Below are 12319 nucleotides of genomic sequence, written 5' to 3'. Positions count from 1 at the left end.
TTAGTTGATTATCATTATTTATTAATGTAAATTGTATTTTTTTTAGAATACATTAGATCATAGAATAGGTAAAATGTGAGATATGAAAAGTCATTGAGGTTAGATGAAAGGGCATGGAAGGTGAAAGGTCACATTATTTTCTATAAATATACCCTCATGGCTTAATGTAAGGGACTTTTAGTTTTGGACTGAATTGGTGCATATTGTAGGAGAGTTAATACACCCTTTTGTGAATGCAACTATTGATTTTCCACTTCCACTAATGAATTTCATGGGATTTTCATATGACAATGCTATGGATGTTTTATCTTAATTTTGAAGTTCTTTGAGACAAGCGTGTAATTCTTTCATGTGTCATCAATAATTGTGATATTTCTCTTGCGATGATCAAATGGTATACATTGTGCTTATTTTATGCTTATGTTAATGAGTTATTTTATTGATTTAAGTATATATTATGTGTAGGATTGTATGCTTCTAGATGCTTTCATGGTGTTGTTGATTATGAAATTGTTTATGATCAATGAACTAATATTTACCTAATACATGGGTTTTATTTGATGTTTTGCTAACACTTCTTCTCTTAAGATTCATGTCATGCTACTTAGGCATTGTTATATGCATAACATTTTACATATTTAATTTCTATAAGTTACGTATTCACTTTTGTTGCAAGTTTTATTTGTTCTCTAACCATTGTTTTTTGTTTTGTCCAAACCCAAATTTAAGGAACATGATGGCTGTCGAGCCTACATAATTGATGGGACTACCAAACCAAATAGTGTAGGGTCTAGTTAGGATTCTACACTGGGGAGATCCCGTTGCTATTGGTGGAACATTCTAACCTGTCAACGCATATCCATGAGGGAAAACATAGCACCCTCTTATTTTATTCTCTCTTTCTTGAATGATAGATTCCTTCTCTTATTTTTTGTTTCCTATGCATATCGGGTCATCGTGTGAGAATTCCCCAAATGGACTAATTATCTGTTTAATTCCCATTTCCATGCCAGTCATCCCTTGGACAATGTAGCCCATGCCTATCCTTAATTTTTTTGTACTTTTCTTAGTTATGGTTTTAGTTTAAAAGACACGTGGGCCTATCCTCTTCTTTTCAATTTAATTGATTTTCGGTCATCCCATTTAAAACCACTCAGCTAACTAGGACTGATATTTAAAACAACAATTCCCCCAAGCAATCTCCTTCCTCAAGCAGTATGGAATCTGTGTCCCTTTTCTCAACCTTTAAAATTAACTACCGTTGATTTACAATGGGAAAAATATTAACCAGGGGATGTCACAACCACCTCCCCCTTGGGGGGGATATTGTCCTTGATGTTCAATACCCATATATAACAAAAACATGCTTTAGACCAAGAATTGTTGATATGGAGCTTTATATACCCAACTTTGTAAAACATTTACCAAAATGAGCAAGAATGACCTTTAAATAAATGAATGCCTATAACAAATATAGAGTAAACATTTCCCCATGTAAGCCAACTAATGTTGGGTAGGAAAAAAATTCCCCATATCCATTTTTGAAATATCACAAAATTCGATCCAAATCAAAAGTGAAATCAAACCCTTCAAAGAATGAAACTGAAGAAATAAAATGCAAACTTGAAAGAAAAGGAAAGTGAAAAAAACCATGATTGGGAGAAAACTCCAACCAAACATCATGTGAAAATATGTCTCAACAAAAGAGCGAGTATGAGGAAAACATGTATGCTTTAATGATGTTGATATTGTGACGAGTTATGTCTCGCAAAGTTATGTGTGTTTAGGCTTTTTTTATTGAAAGAGTCCTAAAATTGGGGAGCAGTTATGAATAAAGTCACATCAAGATGTCACTTTTGTTGCAAATATCTTGTTTCAAAATAAACTGTGAAAAGAAAACAACAAGATACAAAATGAAAATGATGTAAAGTAAAGAGGCTCCCTAATGTCATTTGTTTGTCATTTAATCATCATCACAATTGCTTCCCCAGCAAGAAGGGATGCAAATTAAACTAAGGGGTTTCTATGTTGGTAGCATAATCAACCTTTAACAAAACCTGTGAAGACTTGTAAAAACAAATATTAGATTAGAAAATACTAAAATAAAATTGAGACTAAAATGAAAATGAGAAATGACAGAGGATTAAAGTAGGCATATGAAGTTTACCTTGAAGTATATTGTTAAGATTTACCTTAGAGATTTCAATTTCCTCTAAAATCATTTATTCAAGAAGAAACTTATTTTCATGATTATGGTCAAATGGCAGGAAGAAGTTGCAACTCTATCTCAGTGCATATTATTATGATTATTAGATTTATTAGGCTTAAACTAAGAAGAGCGTTGAGCTATGAAGAATACATACCAGAAAATAAATGATTTCAAATAAGATCAATTAGAAATTTCAAATTTGTGCTTTAAATTAGTAATGCTAAAATGAAAATTTGCTAGAATATACTTCGCTTTGTATTGCAACTACGATTATCCTCTTTGCCTCTTCTTATTTTAGTCATTTTCTTTGTATGTGTAGGCTAGACGAAAGCATTTTGATTTTATTTCAGCCCCAAAATTTTCTCAAAATCCCATGGAATTAGGCCAAATTCCCAACACACACACACACACACACACACACACCAAATCACAAGAGGATCCAAATTCCAATATAAATTGACACCCAACCACATTACCTTTGCAATAATGCTAAGAGATAAGCGACTAAGAAATGGCACGGTGATGTGTGAATGGAGAGGCCTCACATAAAAACGATAGTGGATGATCACATCACCCTAATCATAAATTCCCAAAAAATATTCTGGGTGCACATACAAATTTTCTACGTAAATATGATAACTTTGCAGGGGTGACAAGTGGCGAGACTTGATTTGGGTGAGAGGTGACTTGGAATTCGTTATGGATCCTTAAGTGAGCCTGGGAACTAAAGCCCAAAAGATACAAAGAGTTTTCATTAAGGAAATCGCCATAATGATTAGATCTAGGGTGACATGGAGGGAAAACACATGTTGTTCCAATAGAAAATGTCATGAATCATTGTAGACATCATGTTGGGAGGTTGAGTCATCCCAAGAATGGCATCCGAGTAGAAATTAAGGGTACATACATTAAAAATTCTAGGATGATGAGCTCTAAGATGATGTTGACAGCAGTAATCAAAGGTCCAATGGGATAGACAAAGCGTATATGGGACAAGGATTCATGAGCACATGTGTCAGAGTGAGCAGTATAGGAAGTTTGTCCCCGACTCTTTTGAGTGGAGGAGTGTTGAGATATTTGGAAGAGAAAGATTCGGGATGACGTGTTGATATGATGGAAAAAAGTAAGAATGGAAGAGAATGAAAATGCTATATAGATGGAGGGGAACCACAATGCCATGATTTCATGTTTGCTTGCGTGACCTCGAAAGGTGATCCCTAGAAGAATGGAAAGGAGCTGCTTGTGAAATCTAAGGGGAAGAAACTTTGGGCTATGTGGAAGAGTAAAGTGGTGGTTATAGTTGGGAAGGACACACGTAATGAACGCTAGGAGAATGATGTGCAAGAAAGGGGCCCACCTATCCATGTCGTCATGGAATGAAAAAATCTCAAAATAAATGAGGGGAGATGCAAAGGATTCCACTAGGGAAATATGTCTAGGAATACGTAGAATGGAGGTTCAAGTTCAATGTGATTGGAGAGGATGACAAGTGGAAGGTGATGGGACCAGGAGCCTTAGTGGATGACTTATGTCACACTGAGAATAACCAAAGGAGCATTTGCTTAAACTTCCAAGGTGAATACCTTTGCGATGATGTGTAGCATAAAGAAGCCAAGAGCTAATGAAACAACTAGAAAAATTAAGTGACAAGGGGGACCCATATGAATACGACATGTGAACTGGATTATCATGTAAATGTTGAGTTTTCCTAGGATTTGTAAAGAGAGAAGAACAAGAAAAGATAGGGTAATTATCTCTGTGATAAGAATGGTGATGTAAAAGACAACAACAAATGTCATATAAAATTATGTTTTGGCCTGACATTTTCAAAGAGACGAGTATGGTAATGGATGGGGAAGTCTCAAAGCTTCTTGGCTCTTTCAAGTGATGAAATATTGTTCTAATTATTTGCTTGTCAATACCTCATGCAACTTGATTAGATGTTTTATTGTTTGATAAACATGTAATGGGAAAATGTTTTATCTCTGTGATTAATTTTCTTCTAGTGATACTCAAAGATTTAGCTGCATTAAAAGATCAAACACAAAATTATTATAATTCATATCATAGAGCTATGAAGAAAAGTAAATATAAAGCAAGGAATTTGTACAAAGCACATTTTATCAAAAAATTAAAATTTTGATGAGTGGATGAATACTTCCTTGAACATGTTCATGAGCAAAGCTAATTTACTTGGAATAGATTTGAATCCTTCTTTTCTAGGAAAAACAAAGGGTTTTTTCTCACTTATTTCACTCGTGCATTATTAGAAAACAAAAGGAAAAGAAAGCTAAAATAAAATACTCCTTCTCCTACTCTATTCTAATCTAATAAGGAAGACTAAAACTAAGTAAAATCGTACTTCCAATAGAGTCGTTCCATTAACATAAGCCGTGAAAGAAAATGCACATCAAAATTAGTAACATAAATAAAATTATAACTAAAATATTAAAAGAAAACATCAACTTATTATGCACATGGATTTTTACTAAGTTGAGTAAAAGGAACTTATAATCTACACACACAAAAAAAAACCTTGCTACATTGGTACAAATGGGGTGAAAAGATGACGACTATTCGTTAGATATGTGACTTACTTGCGTCGGGTATCCAAAACATTAGAGTCTAGAAACTCGTCGCTAGCATTGTGTCAAACCGTCAACACTTTATTAAGCGTCAAATATTCAATAGGCTGAAATTGAATATCTGATGCCAAAAATGGAAGAAAATATCATTAAAAATATGATGCTTTGAGTTTGTTTTGCAACGCACACATGATTCGGATATGCGACGGGAAAAAATATCGGTGGAGATTCCCATATTCGTCAGATATATGACGCTTCAACACCTAACATCCTCCACCTTATATGGAAAATTGGCGATGGTTTTTCGTTAGATATTTGACGATTGTTAATCTAATCCGACGGAAGCATCTGACGAGTTAACATCACATAATCGACAATAGGACAAGTTTTGCGACAATCTTCAGTGCTTCATTCCATCGGTATGGAGTATAAAGTACAATAATGAAGCGTTAGATAATCGATGTCAAAATAATTTTTTGTAATGGAAGTGTTATAGCTCTACCACCATAGATACCAAAAAATGTGACACTTTTCCATCACATATTTGACGATTAGTTAGCCTAGTCCAATGGTTTAGCGTCGGATAATTGACGGTAGAACGAGTTTGTGCGACAAGAGTGTTATATATATGATGCTTAATTCCGTTGATAATGCGTTGAATATCTGACGGATGTCCCCTCATAATAAAGTTATATCATGTGACGGTTTCCACTTGTCGTCAAATATCTGATGAGATTTAGTGCATTTAAAAAAAAATGACGGCTTTACATGAGGTTTTATTGATTTAATAAGGATGCTATGGGGATGAATATGGTATCAAAGGGTGTGAAGAATGTTTTGGATTTATTTCAAAATGATTTTCATGACATGGATGTTAATGAGTGTTTTTAATAATTGTTGTGCATACAAGAAACCCACAACAATGAACTAGATTGAATGGCATGGAAAATCAGTGGTTTGTGATGTTATCATCACCAAGGAAGTTGTTAGCAAGGTTTGGAATATAACTATTCTATTTTTTTGAAGATGAACATGCTTAAGAACATCACTGGATTTGCACTAGCTAGTGCAATGGAAGGCTTCAACTCTACACATCCAATATTTTCTACTATATTTATTGTAATTGGCTAGGATATTTCCCAAAACTTTGAGAGTTCTCCTTGCATTATAATGATGGAGGCTGCCAATGGTGGAAAGGATTGCATGTATCAATCATAATGCCTTATATTGAGGTGAGAAATGTAGGGGGAGAAACGTAGTTGGCTTCATAAGCTGCTTGATTAAATCTGTTGAGAGTGAAAGGAGCAAATGCACAATCCCCTAGCACCAATTCTCAATGCTTGGCCAGAATTGTGGCTTTCTTACCTTGGAGTTTGGATTACTGGGTTGCTTGATAGGAGATCCCACTTTTGAGAAAGTCATAAATAATTCAATGTAGGGACTATAGGCCCAAAGTTCAGACATTGGTCTTCTTGGTGTTCACATAAATGTTTTATTTTGATATTGGACTTAGAAAGATGTAAAAATTGGTATCAATTTTGAAAACATATTTCTTACTTGGAGGTGAAGAATATATATATATATATATATATATATATAGAGAGAGAGAGAGAGAGAGAGGATAAAATGTAATTTAGAAAAACTGGTGCTCCCTGATTACATACTCTGTGACTACACATGTAAGATATAAATCTTCAATATGTTTCCTATTAGCACACTCTAGAACAACATGGACATGTTGGGATGAGGATCAAAATGGATACCAGTAATCAAACTTCAAGCTACATTGGTTATCTCATATTCATGGAAATAGAGGCAATGCAAACATGGTAGGATAATCTTCCTAGACTGGCAAGAAAAATTTCTACATATCACATGTGCAATTCTTCATCAAACAATAGTCATTCATTATACTAAATCAATTGACGATTGAATTTATTTATTATTATAACACATTTTGTTTACATTTTTTATTTGTCTCCACAACATTAACATTTTATTTTGTTTAGTGAAAAGTTAAAATATTACTCACCTTGACTTATTTTCTTTGTGCTTCCAAATGCATATGATGTTCCTAACTGGTATGCAAAGGTTGTGGGTCTTGACTTTGATAGTCACCATTTTTCGCATTTGGAGAATCCGAAAGGAAATTATGGTCTTGATCCTGGCTTTTCTAAATCTTCAAAGAAAATTAGAGTTAACATAAGATGAAAATTACCATCAAACTAGAGAACAACAATTCTCACTTTGATCTTAAACATAAACAAAGAGAGGATTGATTGAAAATCAACACATCATGTTGGAATCTCTATAACATATGTATTTATGGGTGGTTGTTTTTTTACTTCAGGCAACGTGTTAAGTCATTTCCCTATGGAGGATCTAGATAATAGATATTACTCATGAAAACTATGGATATTGCACACTGAGATAATTTGTATTTGATTTTGCATCAAAGGCAATTGATGCTCACCAAGGAAAATTTGTCTTGTTTATTCTCTGCAAAAATTGCAATGACAAGATTCATAAATGCTTGCATCGAGCCCTACAACACAATAACAAAGAGTTAAAAAATGAACTCTTGAGCACCTAGTGTTCAACCTGCTTAGAATTTTTTTTATTATACAATATGTTTGACTGGAAAATACTAATATTTTGAACCATATGTTGCATTTAGAATGTTTTATGCTTAATCAATTAGGATTAGTTCAAAATAATAAGTATGATATTTGCATGTCATGCAACACTTTTTACGGCTTCAACAAGGTTCTAATCAACATTTTCCTTATCAGTTTTCATTTCTTTAGAAAACTGCTTTAATAAAGTTCCCATTACGTATGCTAATTGTAGCATGTGGTTAAGGATGAGTAAAGAAGAGAACTATTAATTTTCAAGCATGAATAGTTTATATAAATTCAGAGCATAAAATTAACTCAATAACCACACATATTAATCAAACCTTTATATTGAAAGATGTCATCAAGCCATTTTTATCCCTCGTCTATGTTTCTAACTGATGGGTTTGGCTGACTTGTAGGGTCCCTTATAAGCACACAAGAAATTGAGTATTGAAGGAAATTTCCCATGTTTCATGTAACCATGGGAGGACCTCCAAGGGTATGTATATTTTCAAGATCTATTTCCTCCACACTATTTCCATTAATAATAAGCATTAAGCATTAGCATACAATCAACAATCTTTTTCATAGAACATATATGCAAGCTTTCCTAAAGAAATGTTAAAATGTGCAACTAGGGCAAAACTCCATTTTGGGATGCTCAATTGTAGAAGATGATTATTGGACAAAATTCCTCTTTATGAGAGGACCAATTTTGACCTAAGAAGCATTAGATTTGGACAAGGAGAAATATGTTTTAAGGTGAAGCCCACAAATGCAATTTTGGTCAAGGTCAGACCTTACTTTATGTAGGTTCATGAAGCCCAAGAGATATGACCTTTGACCCACATTGATTTGTATAAATAAAAATTATGGAGACCTTATTTTGGCATCTCATTAACACACATTTCTCTCTCCTCTTCTGATTGGTTTGTGTAGAAAATTTGTGTAGGTTAACTCGATAATGCAATATAAATCAAAGAAAAATACTATAACCTACTTCTACTATCAATTTTCTGAAAGTTAAAGATCGAGCTGAACAATATAACCAGAAGAAGAAGAATCAATGGCACAATACACATGAAAATGTTTTTGGGGAAATCCTCAGATAAAAACCCCACACTATTGTATTACCATACATGGTGGAAATACATAGGAATTAGACAAAGCCTTAGCTCTCACAGTTAGCCAGCTCTCAGTACAATCCTCACAGATGCTCATAGGCAATCTTGGCTTCTCTCCAACCTTCCTCTCTACCCTCCAAGCTCGTATTTCCTTGTGATGTTCCTTGTGGATGATTTGTCTTTTACCAAGTGGAAAACCAATCCTTCAAAATTGCGCAATCCTCAAGGATGAATCCTTGACCGCATGCATGAGTTTTCTCCATGAGAAAACACATGAAACTGATAGTACACTGTCCTTGAACATTTATCTCAACTGGGTCTTTCTCAGAATAGACATGCATGAGTTTTTGATGAGGGAATCTTTAGTTAACTGGAGTAGCACTAGTTGAGTGCATTAATGCATCAACTGACTGTTAACTCACTATTAGTTCCTCAAACAGTTTGGAACTAATTTAACTGGACTTAACTTAGTAAACTGAGTTAACTAATTACAACTCAAATATAACTCAATCTTATCTCCTTAATTTAAGGGATAACTCTTGCATGACTTCATAAAGACTTCTAACTTGAATTTCTACATCTAATTAAGTTAAAATAAATTAATTAATTATTTCCAAGTAGTTGTTAAGACTAAATTCGATTTTAATTCACAATTTAATTCAAGGAAAAATGAAATTGGAATATTATTGTTGCCATATTTCAACACTCCCTCTCAACAAGAAAGGGATTATCTGCCACCCTGATCCTATCTCTATGGAACTCGAATTTACACTTTGACAATGCCTTTGTCAAAATGTCAGCATCTTGCTCCTCTGTCGAAATATACTGCAGCAACATGATCCTCTCGACCTGTGAAAAGCCACGGGCAACAAATCTTGCCTTATGCTTCTCCACACTACCATCAATAGCTTGCTTTACCTTGTAAAGCCAACGAGAACTCACAACTAACTTGTTCTTCGGTCTCAGAACCATGTCCCAAACATTGTTACGAACTATGGAGTCATACTCCTCCACCATAGCATCAACCCAAATTGGCTGTTGCACTACTTCCTCAAAGGAAGATGGCTCAGTCTCAACACATTCCCTAGCAAAGGCCATGTATCCAGTGTACTTCTCAAGTGACATCCTCTATCTGTGCTGAGAAGATGGCGCTCCCACATTCTCTCTTGCATCCTCCAACAATCTTTCAGCTTATCTTATGTCCTTCCATCCATCTCTGGAGGACTATGCTTGAGTGGATGTATCCACTCCTGGAACCTCTCCATGCGGTTGTTCCGCATCATTCTGAGGCTCCTCCTCCTCAGGAACCAACAGTTCCTCCTCAACCTGTAGTTGGAGCTCCCTCTAAATGGAAACTCGCATGGCCTTCTGCTCATCAAACTTGAGATCTTTGTAAACCACTATCCTCCGACTGGTAGGCAAGTACACCTGATAGTTAACTGGAGTAGCACTAGTTGAGTGCATTAATGCATCAATTGAATGTTAACTCACTATTAGTTCCTCAAACAATTTGGAACTAATTTGACTAGACTTAACTCAATAAACTAAGTTAACTAATTACAACTCAAATATAACTCAATCTTATCTCCTTAATTTAAGGGATAACTCTTGCATGATGTCAAAAAGACTTCTAACTTGAATTTCTCCAACTAATTAATTTAAAATAAATTAATTAATTATTTCCAAGTAGTTGTTAAGACTAAATTCGATTTTAATTCACAATTTAATTCAAGGAAAAATTAAATTGGAATATTCTTGTTGCCATATTTCAACAGTTTGAACTTCTAAGGGCCACTGTTCTCCTCACACGTGCAAGAGTTTCATTGGGTTTTCTATTGTCTTTGTTGATCCGAACTTAAACAGGAACGCAAAAAACTACAGATATAAACATGAACACAAAGATGCAACAAAAATAAAACTTCACTTGATTTCATTAATATCAAAGAACTAAAATATGCTTACATACATAATGGAAATAAACTATCTCGGGCGATGGTAGTTTATCTTTGAGAAGAGATGTGGCAGCTACATGCCTATGAAATGTGTTAAAATGAGGCTCGAAGGCCTATTTCTTATTGAGAAACAATGGAAAACCCTAAACATCCAAAACCCTAACCCTAGGGGATGAAGTGGCAAAACTATGGGTCCCATTTGGGTAAATTGGTACATCAATTTCCTGGGGTCGTAACTTTGGCATACAATCTCTGTTTGACACGCACATTACCTCGTTAGAAATATATATCTAAGGCATATAACTTCTAAAAGGAAAACATTGGTTGATGACCCTTATTGCCCAGATTTTCCCTAAAAAACATTGTTTAGGGCCTCAAAACAACTCTGGAAGTTCAGGACCCGAAAAATTGCCAAAATTAGTAAACTTCGCTATAATTAAGGAAATTGAAAAATTGAAAGAGACAGTGGTGGGGGTCAAGTGGAATAGGCGGGTGGACACCAACATCCACCTAGATCATTCCTCCCCCCTTAGGAAGCAATGGTCCCCATTCTGTTGAGTGCCTCCATGAGATGGGGAAACTTCTGCTAAACTTGATCCTTGGTGAGCCACTTGCCTTGGTGTAGGAGTTGGCCAACTTTTACAACCCAATATAGTTGGACCTTCTATTGTGATTGTTCTTGACATGTGTGTCAATAATCTGATTATTTGTGGCATGTTCCATGTAGTATGGGTTTAACTCTATAGGTGTGAGTTGTTTTGCAATGTATGATGTGTATAATGATGGTGGGAAGTATGGTCGAAGGTGGTCCACATTGAACACTGGGTGTAGGCCAAGGAATGGGATAATGTTGAGCACAAAAGAATTGTCTCCCACAACCTTGGTAATCATGTAAGGACCATATCAAAGTGGTCTGAGCTTCTGATGGGCTTTGGTAGGGTGTTCTTTCTGAAAATGTAAACAAACTTTGTCGCCCACTTGAAACTTGTGTGGCACCCGATGTTGATCATGTCACTGCTTGTACTTTGAATTTTCCATAATGGAGCAGCGATATATCATCCCTTTTGGTAAAGGTGCTCCATGAGTCAAATCGAACAAATTCTTGACCTTACAGTGCAAGTGTACCCTTGTGGGTGAGGAGAAGATGTCCCTATGTTCTTCCACAACCATATCCAACTTGTTCTATTGCGTGGAGGAAACCTTACCAGGGGCCATGGATGTGGCTACACTCTCCCCCTTACTTTGTGAGAAAATCAGAAAGAAAACAAATTTCCTAGTCTGGGAGATCATATTACTGCATTTCTTAGCAGAGATCAAAGAGATGGTGATAGGAGGAGCTACCTTTGGTATCCTGTATAACGTATTACCCAAAGAAATAATAATAGAGCGAGGTCTCGATTCATATACATCATGTCACTTCCACAATTATGGTTGTCCTAATAATACATCACAAACGTCAAGAGGAGAAATGTCACAGCCACTTAATGTTGTACAGTTGAGAGTGTGGTGTGGTCAGTAGGCCCAACAACTTCATGAACTCTATTGAAATGAAGTTATTTTGGCTCCCACCATTGACAATGAATTGTCGTGGTGAACCCTTCACCCACATCTACAAGTGGAAACTATGTTCGCCCTCCTCTGGATATTCGGGATCATTCTTTTGGATCTTGGTGGTGGAAACAATGGCGTTGAGATCTGCATCAATAATCTCCTTCACTTTTTCATTCCCCTTCTTGGGTTTTGACACAGAGTTGGAACATGCATCTGATTCTGAAGCCTTTAACTCAGCCACTACTGACTGCTTCGCCCGACACTCACTTGTGTTGTGAGT

Source organism: Pinus tabuliformis, chromosome X (genome assembly GCF_031772625.1).
Source record: "Pinus tabuliformis cultivar Carrire ecotype Pingquan chromosome X, CPIR1, whole genome shotgun sequence".
NCBI classification, from domain to species: domain Eukaryota; kingdom Viridiplantae; phylum Streptophyta; class Pinopsida; order Pinales; family Pinaceae; genus Pinus; species Pinus tabuliformis.
This window is presented reverse-complemented; position numbering follows the sequence as displayed.